Consider the following 16,045-nt stretch of genomic DNA (forward strand, 5'->3'; position numbering starts at 1 on the left):
CGGTATGAACATGGAAATATCTAAACCGCCCTCTATATAAACATGGAAATATCTACACCACCATCTCTATAAACATGTAAATATCTACACCAGCATCTGTATGGACATGGAAATATCTACACCGCTAACTGTATGAACATGGAAATATCTACACCGCTATCTGTATGAACATGGAAATATCTACACCGTTATCTGTATGAACATGGAAATATCTACACCGCAATCTGTATGAACATGGAAATATCTACACCTCTATCTGTATGAACATGGAAATATCTACACCGCTATCTGTATGAACATGCAAATATCTACACAGCTATATGTATATCAATGGAAATATCTACATTGCTATCTCTATAAACATTGAAATAACTGCACTGCTATCTGTATAAACATGGAAATATCTACACCGCCACCTGTACGAACATGGAAATATCTACACTGCCATCCGTACGAACATGGAAATATCTACACCGCCATCTGTATGAACATGTAAATATCTACACAGCTATCTGTATATCAATGGAAATATTTACACTGCTATCTCTATAAACATGGAAATAACTACACTGCTATCTGTATGAACATGGAAATATCTACACCGCCACCTGTATGAACATGGAAATATCTACACATCCATCCGTACGAACATGGAAATATCTACACCGCCATCTGTATGAACATGTAAATATCTACACCGCCATCTGTATGAACATGGAAATATCTACACCGCTAACTGTATGAACATGGAAATATCTACACCGCTATCTGTATGAACATGGAAATATCTACACCGCTATCTGTAAAACATGGAAATATCTACACCGCTATCTGTATGAACATGGAAATATCTACACCGCTATCTGTATGAACATGGAAATATCTACACCGTTATCTGTATGAACATGCAAATATCTACACAGCTATCTGCATATCAATGGAAATATCTGCACCGCTATCTCTATAAACATGGAAATATCTACATTGCTATCTGTATAAACATGGAAATAGCTACACCGCCATCTCTATGAACATGGAAATATCTACACCGCCATCTGTATGAACATAGAAATATCCACACCGCCATTTGTATGAACATGGAAATATCTACACCGCCATCTGTATGAACATGGAAATATCTACACCATTAACAGTAAGAACATGGAAATATCTACACCGCTATCTGTATGAACATGCAAATATCTACACAGCTATCTGTATATCAATGTAAATATCTAGACTGCTATCTCTATTAACATGGAAATAACTACACTGCTATCTGTATAAACATGGAAATATCTACATCGCCATCTCTATGAACATGGAAATATCTACACCGCCATTTGTATGAACATGGAAATATCTACATCGCCATCTCTATGAACATGGAAATATCTACACCGCCATCTGTACGAACATGGACATATCTACACCGCCATCTGTATTAAGATGGAAATATCTACACCGCTATCTGTATAAACATGGAAATATCTGCCCAACTATCTGTATAAACATGGAAATATCCTCACTGCTATCTGTATAAACATGGAAATATCTCCACCGCCATCTGGGTAAACATGAAAATATCTACACCGCCATCTCTAAAAACATGGAAATATCTACACCGCCATCTGTATGAACATATAAATATCTACACCGCCATCTCTATAAACGTGGAAATATCTACAACGCTATCTGTATGAACTTGGAATTATCAACACTGCTATCTGTAAAATTGAAATTATCTACACCACTATCTCTATAAACATGGAAATATCTTCACCGCTATCTGTATAAACATGGAAATATCTACAACGCCGTCTCTATAAACTTGGAAATAACTACACCACTATCTCTATAAACATGGAAATTTCTAGACCACCATCTCTATAAACATGGAAATATCTACACCACCATCTGTATAAACATGGAAATATCTATACCGCTATCTGCATAAACATGGAAATATCTACACCGTCATCTCTTTGAACATGGAAATATCTACACCGCCATCTGTACGAACATGGAAATATCTACAATGCCATCTGTATGAACACGTAAATATCTACACCGCCATCTGTATGAACATGGAAATATCGTCACCGCTAACTGTATGAACATGGAAATATCTACACCGCTATCTGTATGAACATGGAAAAATCTACACCGTTATCTGTATGAACATGGAAATATCTACACCGCAATCTGTATGAACATGGAAATATCTACACCTCTATCTGTATGAACATGGAAATATCTACACCGCTATCTGTATGAACATGCTAATATCTACACAGCTATGTGTATATCAATGGAAATATCTACACTGCTATCTCTATAAACATGGAAATAACTACACCGCCACCTGTATGAACATGGAAATATCTACACTGTCATCCGTACGAACATGGAAATATCTACACCGCCATCTGTATGAACATGTAAATATCTACACTGCCATCTGTATGAACATGGAAATATCTACACCGCTAACTGTATGAACATGGAAATATCTAAACTGCTATCTGTATGAACATGGAAATATCTACACCGCTATCTGTAAAACATGGAAATATCTACACCGCTATCTGTATGAACATGGAAATATCTACACCGCTATCTGTATGAACATGGAAATATCTACACCGCTATCTGTATGAACATGGAAATACCTACACAGCTATCTGTATATCAATGGAAATATCTACAGCGCTATCTCTATAAACATGGAAATATCTACATTGCTATCTGTATAAACATGGAAATATCAACACCGCCATCTCTATGAACACGGAAATAACTACACCGCCATTTGTATGAACACGGAAATATCTACACCGCCATCTGTATGAACATAGAAATATCTACACCGCCATTTGTATGAACATGGAAATATCTACACCGCCATCTGTATGAACATGGAAATATCTTCACCGCCATCTGTATGAACATGGATATATCTACACCGGCATCTGGATGAACATGGAAATATCTACACCGCTATCTACATGAACATGGAAATATCTACACCGCTAACTGTATGAACATGGCAATATCTACACCGCTATCTGTGTGAACATGGAAATATCTACACCGCTATCTGTATGAACATGGAAATATCTACACCGTTATCTGTATGAACATGGAAATATCTACACCGCTATGTGTATGAACATGGAAATATCTACACCGCTATCAGTATTAACATGGAAATATCTACACCGCTATCTGCAGGAACATGCAAATATCTACACAGCTATCTGTATATCAATGGAAATATCTACACTGCTATCTCTATAAACATGGAAATAACTACACTGCTATCTGTATAAACATGGAAATATCTACACCGCCATCTCTATGAACATGGAAATATCTACACCGCCAATTGTATGAACATGGAAATATCTACACCGCCATCTCTATGAACATGGAAATATCTACACCGCCATGTGTATGAACATGGAAATATCTACACAGCCATCTTTATGAACATGGAAATATCTTCACCGCCATCTGTATGAACACGGATATATCTACACCGTCATCTGGATGAACGTGGAAATATCTACACCGCCATCTGCATGAACAAGGAAATATCTGCACAGCTATCTGCATATACATGGAAATATCCAAACAGATTTCTCTTTAAATATGGAAATAAGTACAGCGCTATCTGTATAAACTTCGAAATATCTACACCGCCATCTGTATGAACATGGAAATATCTACACCGCCATCTGTACGATCATAGACATATCTACACCGCCATCTGTATTAAGATGGAAATATCTACACCGCTATCTGTATAAACATGGAAATCTCTGCCTAACTATCTGTATAAACATGGAAATATCCGCACCGCTATCTGTATAAACATGGAAATATCTACACCGCTATCTGCATAAACATGGAAATATCCACACCGCTATCTGTGTAAACATGGAAATGTCTACACCGCTATCTGTGTAAACATGGAAATATCTACACCGCCATCTGTGTAAACATGAAAATATCTACACCGCCATCTCTAAAAACATGGAAATATCTACACCGCCATCTGTATGAACATGGAAATATCTACACCACCATCTCTATAAACGTGGAAATATCTACACCGCTATCAGTATGAACTTGGAAATATCTACACTGCTATCAGTATAAAATTGAAATTATCTACACAACTATCTCTATAAACATGGAAATATCTACACTGCTATCTGTATAAACATGGAAATATCTACACCGCTATCTGTATAAACATGGAAATACCTTCACCGCTATCTGTATAAACATGGAAATATCTACAACGCTGTCTCTATAAACTAGGAAATAACTACACCACTATCTCTATAAACATGGAAATATCTAGACCGCCATCTCTATAAACATGGAAATATCTACACCGCTATCTGTATGAACATGGAAATATCTACACCGCTATCTGTAAAACATGGAAATATCTACACCGCTATCTGTATGAACATGGAAATATCTACACCGCAATCTGTATGAACATGGAAATATCTACACCTCTATCTGTATGAACATGGAAATATCTACACCGCTATCTGTATGAACATGCAAATATCTACACAGCTATATGTATATCAATGGAAATATCTACATTGCTATCTCTATAAACATTGAAATAACTGCACTGCTATCTGTATAAACATGGAAATATCTACACCGCCACCTGTACGAACATGGAAATATCTACACTGCCGTCCGTACGAACATGGAAATATCTACACCGCCATCTGTATGAACATGTAAATATCTACACAGCTATCTGTATATCAATGGAAATATCTACACTGCTATCTCTATAAACATGGAAATAACTACACTGCTATCTGTATGAACATGGAAATATCTACACCGCCACCTGTATGAACATGGAAATATCTACACAGCCATCCGTACGAACATGGAAATATCTACACCGCCATCTGTATGAACATGTAAATATCTACACCGCCATCTGTATGAACATGGAAATATCTACACCGCTAACTGTATGAACATGGAAATATTTACATCGCTATCTGTATGAACATGGAAATATCTACACCGCTATCTGTAAAACATGGAAATATCTACACCGCTATCTGTATGAACATGGAAATATCTACACCGCTATCTGTATGAACATGGAAATATCTACACCGTTATCTGTATGAACATGCAAATATCTACACAGCTATCTGCATATCAATGGAAATATCTGCACCGCTATCTCTATAAACATGGAAATATCTACATTGCTATCTGTATAAACATGGAAATAGCTACACCGCCATCTCTATGAACATGGAAATATCTACACCGCCATCTGTATGAACATAGAAATATCCACACCGCCATTTTTATGAACATGGAAATATCTACACCATCTGTATGAACATGGAAATATCTACACCATTAACAGTATGAACATGGAAATATCTACACCGCTATCTGTATGAACATGCAAATATCTACACAGCTATCTGTATATCAATGTAAATATCTACACTGCTATCTCTATTAACATGGAAATAACTACACTGCTATCTGTATAAACATGGAAATATCTACATCGCCATCTCTATGAACATGGAAATATCTACACCGCCATTTGTATGAACATGGAAATATCTACATCGCCATCTCTATGAACATGGAAATATCTACACCGCCATCTGTACGAACATGGACATATCTACACCGCCATCTGTATTAAGATGGAAATATCTACACCGCTATCTGTATAAACATGGAAATATCTGCCCAACTATCTGTATAAACATGGAAATATCCTCACTGCTATCTGTATAAACATGGAAATATCTCCACCGCCATCTGGGTAAACATGAAAATATCTACACCGCCATCTCTAAAAACATGGAAATATCTACACCGCCATCTGTATGAACATATAAATATCTACACCGCCATCTCTATAAACGTGGAAATATCTACAACGCTATCTGTATGAACTTGGAATTATCAACACTGCTATCTGTAAAATTGAAATTATCTACACCACTATCTCTATAAACATGGAAATATCTTCACCGCTATCTGTATAAACATGGAAATATCTACAACGCCGTCTCTATAAACTTGGAAATAACTACACCACTATCTCTATAAACATGGAAATTTCTAGACCACCATCTCTATAAACATGGAAATATCTACACCACCATCTGTATAAACATGGAAATATCTATACCGCTATCTGCATAAACATGGAAATATCTACACCGTCATCTCTTTGAACATGGAAATATCTACACCGCCATCTGTACGAACATGGAAATATCTACAATGCCATCTGTATGAACACGTAAATATCTACACCGCCATCTGTATGAACATGGAAATATCGTCACCGCTAACTGTATGAACATGGAAATATCTACACCGCTATCTGTATGAACATGGAAAAATCTACACCGTTATCTGTATGAACATGGAAATATCTACACCGCAATCTGTATGAACATGGAAATATCTACACCTCTATCTGTATGAACATGGAAATATCTACACCGCTATCTGTATGAACATGCTAATATCTACACAGCTATGTGTATATCAATGGAAATATCTACACTGCTATCTCTATAAACATGGAAATAACTACACCGCCACCTGTATGAACATGGAAATATCTACACTGTCATCCGTACGAACATGGAAATATCTACACCGCCATCTGTATGAACATGTAAATATCTACACTGCCATCTGTATGAACATGGAAATATCTACACCGCTAACTGTATGAACATGGAAATATCTAAACTGCTATCTGTATGAACATGGAAATATCTACACCGCTATCTGTAAAACATGGAAATATCTACACCGCTATCTGTATGAACATGGAAATATCTACACCGCTATCTGTATGAACATGGAAATATCTACACCGCTATCTGTATGAACATGGAAATACCTACACAGCTATCTGTATATCAATGGAAATATCTACAGCGCTATCTCTATAAACATGGAAATATCTACATTGCTATCTGTATAAACATGGAAATATCAACACCGCCATCTCTATGAACACGGAAATAACTACACCGCCATTTGTATGAACACGGAAATATCTACACCGCCATCTGTATGAACATAGAAATATCTACACCGCCATTTGTATGAACATGGAAATATCTACACCGCCATCTGTATGAACATGGAAATATCTTCACCGCCATCTGTATGAACATGGATATATCTACACCGGCATCTGGATGAACATGGAAATATCTACACCGCTATCTACATGAACATGGAAATATCTACACCGCTAACTGTATGAACATGGCAATATCTACACCGCTATCTGTGTGAACATGGAAATATCTACACCGCTATCTGTATGAACATGGAAATATCTACACCGTTATCTGTATGAACATGGAAATATCTACACCGCTATGTGTATGAACATGGAAATATCTACACCGCTATCAGTATTAACATGGAAATATCTACACCGCTATCTGCAGGAACATGCAAATATCTACACAGCTATCTGTATATCAATGGAAATATCTACACTGCTATCTCTATAAACATGGAAATAACTACACTGCTATCTGTATAAACATGGAAATATCTACACCGCCATCTCTATGAACATGGAAATATCTACACCGCCAATTGTATGAACATGGAAATATCTACACCGCCATCTCTATGAACATGGAAATATCTACACCGCCATGTGTATGAACATGGAAATATCTACACAGCCATCTTTATGAACATGGAAATATCTTCACCGCCATCTGTATGAACACGGATATATCTACACCGTCATCTGGATGAACGTGGAAATATCTACACCGCCATCTGCATGAACAAGGAAATATCTGCACAGCTATCTGCATATACATGGAAATATCCACACAGATTTCTCTTTAAATATGGAAATAAGTACAGCGCTATCTGTATAAACTTCGAAATATCTACACCGCCATATGTATGAACATGGAAATATCTACACCGCCATCTGTACGATCATAGACATATCTACACCGCCATCTGTATTAAGATGGAAATATCTACACCGCTATCTGTATAAACATGGAAATCTCTGCCTAACTATCTGTATAAACATGGAAATATCCGCACCGCTATCTGTATAAACATGGAAATATCTACACCGCTATCTGCATAAACATGGAAATATCCACACCGCTATCTGTGTAAACATGGAAATGTCTACACCGCTATCTGTGTAAACATGGAAATATCTACACCGCCATCTGTGTAAACATGAAAATATCTACACCGCCATCTCTAAAAACATGGAAATATCTACACCGCCATCTGTATGAACATGGAAATATCTACACCACCATCTCTATAAACGTGGAAATATCTACACCGCTATCAGTATGAACTTGGAAATATCTACACTGCTATCAGTATAAAATTGAAATTATCTACACAACTATCTCTATAAACATGGAAATATCTACACTGCTATCTGTATAAACATGGAAATATCTACACCGCTATCTGTATAAACATGGAAATACCTTCACCGCTATCTGTATAAACATGGAAATATCTACAACGCTGTCTCTATAAACTAGGAAATAACTACACCACTATCTCTATAAACATGGAAATATCTAGACCGCCATCTCTATAAACATGGAAATATCTACACCGCTATCTGTATGAACATGGAAATATCTACACCGCTATCTGTAAAACATGGAAATATCTACACCGCTATCTGTATGAACATGGAAATATCTACACCGCAATCTGTATGAACATGGAAATATCTACACCTCTATCTGTATGAACATGGAAATATCTACACCGCTATCTGTATGAACATGCAAATATCTACACAGCTATATGTATATCAATGGAAATATCTACATTGCTATCTCTATAAACATTGAAATAACTGCACTGCTATCTGTATAAACATGGAAATATCTACACCGCCACCTGTACGAACATGGAAATATCTACACTGCCATCCGTACGAACATGGAAATATCTACACCGCCATCTGTATGAACATGTAAATATCTACACAGCTATCTGTATATCAATGGAAATATCTACACTGCTATCTCTATAAACATGGAAATAACTACACTGCTATCTGTATGAACATGGAAATATCTACACCGCCACCTGTATGAACATGGAAATATCTACACAGCCATCCGTACGAACATGGAAATATCTACACCGCCATCTGTATGAACATGTAAATATCTACACCGCCATCTGTATGAACATGGAAATATCTACACCGCTAACTGTATGAACATGGAAATATCTACACCGCTATCTGTATGAACATGGAAATATCTACACCGCTATCTGTAAAACATGGAAATATCTACACCGCTATCTGTATGAACATGGAAATATCTACACCGCTATCTGTATGAACATGGAAATATCTACACCGTTATCTGTATGAACATGCAAATATCTACACAGCTATCTGCATATCAATGGAAATATCTGCACCGCTATCTCTATAAACATGGAAATATCTACATTGCTATCTGTATAAACATGGAAATAGCTACACCGCCATCTCTATGAACATGGAAATATCTACACCGCCATCTGTATGAACATAGAAATATCCACACCGCCATTTTTATGAACATGGAAATATCTACACCATCTGTATGAACATGGAAATATCTACACCATTAACAGTATGAACATGGAAATATCTACACCGCTATCTGTATGAACATGCAAATATCTACACAGCTATCTGTATATCAATGTAAATATCTACACTGCTATCTCTATTAACATGGAAATAACTACACTGCTATCTGTATAAACATGGAAATATCTACATCGCCATCTCTATGAACATGGAAATATCTACACCGCCATTTGTATGAACATGGAAATATCTACATCGCCATCTCTATGAACATGGAAATATCTACACTGCCATCTGTACGAACATGGACATATCTACACCGCCATCTGTATTAAGATGGAAATATCTACACCGCTATCTGTATAAACATGGAAATATCTGCCCAACTATCTGTATAAACATGGAAATATCCTCACTGCTATCTGTATAAACATGGAAATATCTCCACCGCCATCTGGGTAAACATGAAAATATCTACACCGCCATCTCTAAAAACATGGAAATATCTACACCGCCATCTGTATGAACATGGAAATATCTACACCGCCATCTCTATAAACGTGGAAATATCTACAACGCTATCTGTATGAACTTGGAATTATCTACACTGCTATCTGTATAAAATTGAAATTATCTACACCACTATCTCTATAAACATGGAAATATCTTCACCGCTATCTGTATAAACATGGAAATATCTACAACGCCGTCTCTATAAACTTGGAAATAACTACACCACTATCTCTATAAACATGGAAATTTCTAGACCACCATCTCTATAAACATGGAAATATCTACACCACCATCTGTATAAACATGGAAATATCTATACCGCTATCTGCATAAACATGGAAATATCTACACCGTCATCTCTTTGAACATGGAAATATCTACACCGCCATCTGTACGAACATGGAAATATCTACAATGCCATCTGTATGAACACGTAAATATCTACACCGCCATCTGTATGAACATGGAAATATCGTCACCGCTAACTGTATGAACATGGAAATATCTACACCGCTATCTGTATGAACATGGAAAAATCTACACTGTTATCTGTATGAACATGGAAATATCTACACCGCAATCTGTATGAACATGGAAATATCTACACCTCTATCTGTATGAACATGGAAATATCTACACCGCTATCTGTATGAACATGCTAATATCTACACAGCTATATGTATATCAATGGAAATATCTACACTGCTATCTCTATAAACATGGAAATAACTACACCGCCACCTGTATGAACATGGAAATATCTACACTGTCATCCGTACGAACATGGAAATATCTACACCGCCATCTGTATGAACATGTAAATATCTACACTGCCATCTGTATGAACATGGAAATATCTACACCGCTAACTGTATGAACATGGAAATATCTAAACTGCTATCTGTATGAACATGGAAATATCTACACCGCTATCTGTAAAACATGGAAATATCTACACCGCTATCTGTATGAACATGGAAATATCTACACCGCTATCTGTATGAACATGGAAATATCTACACCGCTATCTGTATGAACATGCAAATACCTACACAGCTATCTGTATATCAATGGAAATATCTACAGCGCTATCTCTATAAACATGGAAATATCTACATTGCTATCTGTATAAACATGGAAATATCAACACCGCCATCTCTATGAACATGGAAATAACTACACCGCCATTTGTATGAACACGGAAATATCTACACCGCCATCTGTATGAACATAGAAATATCTACACCGCCATTTGTATGAACATGGAAATATCTACACCGCCGTCTGTATGAACATGGAAATATCTTCACCGCCATCTGTATGAACATGGATATATCTACACCGGCATCTGGATGAACATGGAAATATCTACACCGCTGTCTACATGAACATGGAAATATCTACACCGCTAACTGTATGAACATGGAAATATCTACACCGCTATCTGTGTGAACATGGAAATATCTACACCGCTATCTGTATGAACATGGAAATATCTACACCGTTATCTGTATGAACATGGAAATATCTACACCGCTATGTGTATGAACATGGAAATATCTACACCGCTATCAGTATTAACATGGAAATATCTACACCGCTATCTGCAGGAACATGCAAATATCTACACAGCTATCTGTATATCAATGGAAATATCTTCACTGCTATCTCTATAAACATGGAAATAACTACACTGCTATCTGTATAAACATGGAAATATCTACACCGCCATCTCTATGAACATGGAAATATCTACACCGCCAATTGTATGAACATGGAAATATCTACACCGCCATCTCTATGAACATGGAAATATCTACACCGCCATGTGTATGAACATGGAAATATCTACACAGCCATCTTTATGAACATGGAAATATCTTCACCGACATCTGTATGAACACGGATATAACTACACCGTCATCTGGATGAACGTGGAAATATCTACACCGCCATCTGCATGAACAAGGAAATATCTACACAGCTATCTGCATATACATGGAAATATCCACACAGATTTCTCTTTAAATATGGAAATAAGAACAGCGCTATCTGTATAAACTTCGAAATATCTACACCGCCATCTGTATGAACATGGAAATATCTACACCGCCATCTGTACGATCATAGACATATCTACACCGCCATCTGTATTAAGATGGAAATATCTACACCGCTATCTGTATAAACATGGAAATCTCTGCCTAACTATCTGTATAAACATGGAAATATCCGCACCGCTATCTGTATAAACATGGAAATATCTACACCGCTATCTGCATAAACATGGAAATATCCACACCGCTATCTGTGTAAACATGGAAATGTCTACACCGCTATCTGTGTAAACATGGAAATATCTACACCGCCATCTGTGTAAACATGAAAATATCTACACCGCCATCTCTAAAAACATGGAAATATCTACACCGCCATCTGTATGAACATGTAAATATCTACACCGCCATCCCTATGAACATGGAAATATCTACACCGCTATCTGTATGAACATGGAAATATCTACACCGCTATCTGTATGAACATGGAAATATCTACACCGCTATCTGTAAAACATGGAAATATCTACACCGCTATCTGTATGAACATGGAAATATCCACACCGGTATCTGTATGAACATGGAAATATCTACACCGTTATCTGTATGAACATGCAAATATCTACACAGCTATCTGTATATCAATGGAAATATCTATACCGCTATCTCTATAAACATGGAAATATCTACATTGCTATCTGTATAAACATGGAAATATCTACACCGCCATCTCTATGAACATGGAAATATCTACACCGCCATTTGTATGAACACGGAAATATCTACACCGCCATCTGTATGAACATAGAAATATCTACACCGCCATCTGTATCAACATGGAAATATCTACACCGCCATCTGTATGAACATGGAAATATCTTCACCGCCATCTGTATGAACATGGATATATCTACACCGGCATCTGTATGAACATGGAAATATCTACACCGCTATCTGCATGAACATGGAAATGTCTACACCGCTAACTGTATGAACATGGAAATATCTACATCGCTATCTGTGTGAACATGGAAATATCTACACCGCTATCTGTATGAACATGGAAATATCTACACCGTTATCTGTATGAACATGGAAATATCTACACCGCTAGGTGTATGAACATGGAAATATCTACACCGCTATCTTTATGAACATGGAAATAACTACACCGCTATCTGTATGAACATGCAAATTTCTACACAGCTATCTGTATATCAATGGAAATATCTACACTGCTATCTCTATAAACATGGAAACAACTACACAGCTATCTGTAAAAACATGGGAATATCTACACCGCCACCTGTATGAACATGGAAATATCTACACTTCCATCCGTACCAACATGGAAATATCTACACCGCGATCTGTATGAACATGTAAATATCTACACCACCATCTGTATGAACATGGAAATATCTACACCGCCAGCTGTATGAACATGGAAATATCTACACCGCTAAACGTGTGAACATGGAAATAACTACACCGCTATCAGTATTAACATGGAAATATCTACACCGCTATCTGTATGAACATGCAAATATCCACAGAGCTATCTGTATATCAATGGAAATATCTACATTGCTATTTCAATAAACATGGAAATAACTACACTGCTATCTGTATAAACATGGAAATACCTACGCCGCCATCTCTATGAACATGGAAATATCTACACCGCTATTTGTATGAACATGGAAATATCTACATCGCCATCTCTATGAACATGGAAATATCTACACCGCCATGTGTATGAACATGGAAATATCTACACCGCCATCTGTATGAACATGTAAATATCTACACAGCTATCTGTATATCAATGGAAATATCTACACTGCTATCTCTATAAACATGGAAATAACTACACTGCTATCTGTATGAACATGGAAATATCTACACCGCCATCCGTATGAACATGGAAATATCTACACCGCCATCTGTATGAACATGTAAATATCTACACCGCCATCCCTATGAACATGGAAATATCTACACCGCTATCTGTATGAACATGGAAATATCTACACCGCTATCTGTATGAACATGGAAATATCTACACCGCTATCTGTAAAACATGGAAATATCTACACCGCTATCTGTATGAACATGGAAATATCTATACCGCTATCTGTATGAACATGGAAATATCTACACCGCTATCTGTATGAACATGCAAATATCTACACAGCTATCTGTATATCAATGGAAATATCTACACCGCTATCTCTATAAACATGGAAATATCTACATTGCTATCTGTATAAACATGGAAATATCTACACCGCCATCTCTATGAACATGGAAATATCTACACCGCCATTTGTATGAACACGGAAATACCTACACCGCCAACTGTATGAACATAGAAATATCTACACCGCCATTTGTATGAACATGGAAATATCTACACTGCCATCTGTATGAACATGGAAATATCTTCACCGCCATCTGTATGAACATGGATATATCTACACCGGCATCTGGATGAACATGGAAATATCTACACCGCTAACTGTATGAACATGGAAATATCTACACCGCAATCTGTGTGAACATGGAAATATCTACAACGCTATCTGTATGAACATGGAAATATCTACAACGTTATCTGTATGAACATGGAAATATCTACACCGCTATGTGTATGAACATGGAAATATCTACACCGCTATCTGTATGAACCTGGAAATATCTACACCGCTATGTGTATGAACATGCAAATATCTACACAACTATCTGTATATCAATGGAAATATCCCCACTGATATCTCTATCAACATGGAAATAACTACACAGCTATCTGTAAAAACATGGGAATATCTACACCGCCACCTGTATGAACATGGAAATATCTACACTGCCATCTGTACGAACATGGAAATATCTACACCGCCATCTGTATGAACGTGTGAATGTCTACACCGCCATCTCTATGAACATGGAAATATCTACACCGCGATATGTATGAACATGGAAATATCTTCACCGCCATCACTATGAACATGGAAATATATACACCGCCATCGGTATGAACATGGAAATATCTAAACCGCCCTCTATATAAACATGGAAATATCTACACCACCATCTCTATAAACATGTAAATATCTACACCAGCATATGTATGGACATGGAAATATCTACACCGCTAACTGTATGAACATGGAAATATCTACACCGCTATCTGTATGAACATGGAAATATCTACACCGCAATCTGTATGAACATGGAAATATCTACACCTCTATCTGTATGAACATGGAAATATCTACACCGCTATCTGTATGAACATGCAAATATCTACACAGCTATATGTATATCATTGGAAATATCTACATTGCTATCTCTATAAACATTGAAATAACTGCACTGCTATCTGTATAAACATGGAAATATCTACACCGCCACCTGTACGAACATGGAAATATCTACACTGCCATCCGTACGAACATGGAAATATCTACACCGCCACCTGTATGAACATGTAAATATCTACACAGCTATCTGTATATAAATGGAAATATCTACACTGCTATCTCTATAAACATGGAAATAACTACACTGCTATCTGTATGAACATGGAAATATCTACACCGCCACCTGTATGAACATGGAAATATCTACACTGCCATCCGTACGAACATGGAAATATCTACACCGCCATCTGTATGAACATGTAAATATCTACACCGCCATCTGTATGAACATGGAAATATCTACACCGCTAACTGTATGAACATGGAAATATCTACACAGCTATCTGTATGAACATGGAAATATCTACACCGCTATC

This window comes from Gorilla gorilla, chromosome 19 (assembly GCF_029281585.2).
Source record: "Gorilla gorilla gorilla isolate KB3781 chromosome 19, NHGRI_mGorGor1-v2.1_pri, whole genome shotgun sequence".
Lineage (NCBI taxonomy): Eukaryota > Metazoa > Chordata > Mammalia > Primates > Hominidae > Gorilla > Gorilla gorilla.